At 32.0% G+C, this 3,027-nt stretch overlaps 1 long non-coding RNA gene across 2 annotated transcripts; it reads left to right on the top strand.

Moving 5' to 3' along the window:
• Positions 1-824: 824 nt before the first annotated feature.
• Positions 825-1,781, top strand: LOC149902988 (uncharacterized). 2 transcript variants are annotated; one of them, XR_016457447.1, is made up of 2 exons: positions 825-1,049; positions 1,142-1,781. It is a non-coding gene; the product is annotated as an uncharacterized LOC149902988 (long non-coding RNA). The 2 variants fall into 2 exon arrangements; XR_016457446.1 differs by having other exon boundaries at positions 825-1,053.
• The last annotated feature ends 1,246 nt before the right edge of the window (positions 1,782-3,027 follow it).

Below are 3,027 nucleotides of genomic sequence, written 5' to 3'. Positions count from 1 at the left end.
GGCCTGTATGTTATATTCTCATAGGTACTCATTTAGGTGCCAAAAAATCGTTATGAGTATACTTATACCTACTACAATGAATAAGGTGACCTCAGCCAAGCCAAAATATGTCTGCATTTACGAAAAATTCCTACTCGTACCTCGTTTTTTGAGTCTAAAAAACATTAACAATGTACGTATACGTGTTACAGTAAAAAATAAATTACCGAATGTGGCTTGATGCATACGACAAGATAAACAAATCGTGAGTGTCGGATCGTGGACGTATCGGTGTGTCGTGATGAAAACAGTGGGCTAATTAAAAAATCGATTTACCAAATCTTATTATCAAGTTACTGGGGTGATACATCTGAAAATATTTCTTTATTTCTATTGAATTAATTCCAGTTGTAAATATTTAATTAATGACTAACCTTAATTTTGCTCAAAACTTTTTATTACATATTCATCAAATTGTTTCGTAAAAAAGATATTCTTATAAAAAGTAAGGATAAAAAATACCTACATGAAACTGATAGCTAGTGATTAGTTTTGACGCACGAAATTTGATTCTTTAAACAATATAATGAATCATCAGAGTAATGTTAATAATTTGCTAATATAATCAAAGGTGGTAGTAATGGATTTGTAGCATTGGTTAGTTTATTCTGGTATCGGAATTTGAGAGATTTTATTGAATATTTCTTGATTTAAAAAAAAATGTCTGCTCTAGCTTATTACATACTTTTTCAGACTTGAATCATTTAATATACGTAAACGTGTTTTGACTAAGAAATAATTGTATTATTTATTTTTATACCCAATAGCACATAAATTTCTTTAACCCTTAATTACTCGCGTGGGGTATATCTAACCCCACGGCGTATTTGAAGCGTCGTATCTCCGCCATTTTTAAAGCTACCTGCGTGTCTTTCTTAGTAGCTGCCTAAATACCTTCCCCTGCCGTGAATCACTCGCGAGCGCCGCTCCATGTCGTGTGGTTGTGTCAGGACATCGCGTCTGGGGTATATATTGCCCCACGCGAGTATTCGTGCAACTTTTTTGGACGAGTGAGTATGTGTATTTTTATTTTATAATGTGCAGTTCATATACTAAATGCTTCGTTTTTTACTTATCTTTGTTTTATGTTTATTTGTTTTAGGTTAGAACGCCTAAAATGACAAGTAAGCGTCTTTCTGACTACCAGATTGTTGAGCGTTTGGAAGACGATGAAGAAAGCATCATACATAGTTCCGATGAAGATGAGGTAGACGAGGACGTGATCCAGAATGACCACAACTCAACCAAATGTATGCTAACTATAACGTCGGCAGACGAACAAAAAGATGGCCTATGGTTATATTTACCACACTGCCTAGGGCCATACAAAAACGGCTAAAAAAATGCTCAAGTTCAGGATCCTAGCCCCACTTCCAGAAGTGGTCCATCGACAACTTATAAAAAGTGCCGTATCTGTCCAAGGTCAAAGGATAAAAAAATAAAATTTATGTGTGCCAAATTCCACCAGCAAGTTTGTCACGACCATTCCACTATGATATGTGATAAATGTATTGAATAAAAAGGTCCTAAATTTAAAGTTTCATCTTTAAAAGTTTATTATATTTATATTGATTAAAGATAGTATTATAATTTAGAACAATGTTGTCTCTTTCTAATTTTTATAATAAAAATAAAAGTATGTCATTAAAAATATGTTTTATTGTACCTTTAAAATTGGGGTTAAATATACCCCACGCGAGCGTAAGTGTAACTATATGGACGCGAGTAATTAAGGGTTAATTATAATTCTGTTATCTACAAGGTACCTAAATAACATAACACAGGTTTCAATTGATAGTAAAATAATAATTTATGTTCATACTACAACTAAAGAGGAAGTTATGAATGAATTTTTAGTTCAAATATAGGTACAGCATGTTCACAACATACCTACTCCCAAACATTTTTATCCTCATGTAGAGCCATAAAATGAATACCGTAAAATCTGCCTTACATATCTCACGTTTTCCTCCTAAAGTTTAGAATCACGTCGCTCTTGCAATTAAACTGTTCCTCGGCCTTTCATTTAACTATCACAGATTCTTAGGGAGAATATATTATGGGCTCTGTAATTAACGTTTGTAACTCCGGAGGTCTTAATACAAAGAGCAATTTCGTTTAGGAGTTAATTCTTTGTAAGTTGCAATAATTAGTGTAACATGTTTATTATTAGAGCCAGACGCTCTTAGATTTGAACTTTATAAAGCACTTTTGAGTGGTGAGATATTATAAAGTACTGAATAGAAATGCGCAGGATTTATTGAAGATGATTGCTGATCAGGAATTTTAAATTAAAATACAATAATTAGGTATTTAACTTTTACACTGTACCTATTGTTACCTTATTTATAGAATCGCACTTAAGAGGAACGATTAATCTTGGAAACTTAATTTGACTTAAATGGAACTGAATAATGTAAAACCGTTAATATTTTAAATTGTAATTGAAATTGTTTGGTTAAAAGTCTGTTGAAAAATATTGATAAGCTTGAGAAGAATATGAAATTATGTGTTGCATGATGAAAACAATTTATCTAAAGCTACAATGCCCTTCCCAAAATGACACAAGTTTCATTTCATTGATGTTTCATAATTATTTTCGTTGACAACGGTTGATTTTTACAAATGAACCCTTTGAACGTCACATTTCTTTGATACATTATTATAATTTATCAAGGGAGTTTGTTTATTTTGGCCCGTGTGTTTGCAGCCATTATTTGCTTTGAAAACTAGGACAGTTTCCTTGAATCTCGGGAGATGCCAACGGATATATAAAAAAATTCAGTATTATTTGTACAGAAGTTTGTGTACAGGTTAAAATAATCGTATATTTCTAATAGATAAACCAAAACTATACTATATGTAGCTATGATTAACAACGTTTTGATCAGCTTAAATCGTTTTATGTAACAGTTGTCTAATAGCCAATTTACAGACATTGTGTTTTGTTTAAGCATGAACTTGAATTTGGAAGTTTATTTTTGTTCA

The sequence above is a fragment of the Colias eurytheme genome, chromosome 14 (assembly GCF_061535395.1).
Source record: "Colias eurytheme isolate Ceu_HAF_F1 chromosome 14, ilColEury1 Martin Lab GWU primary, whole genome shotgun sequence".
Lineage (NCBI taxonomy): Eukaryota > Metazoa > Arthropoda > Insecta > Lepidoptera > Pieridae > Colias > Colias eurytheme.
This window is presented reverse-complemented; position numbering and strand designations above follow the sequence as displayed.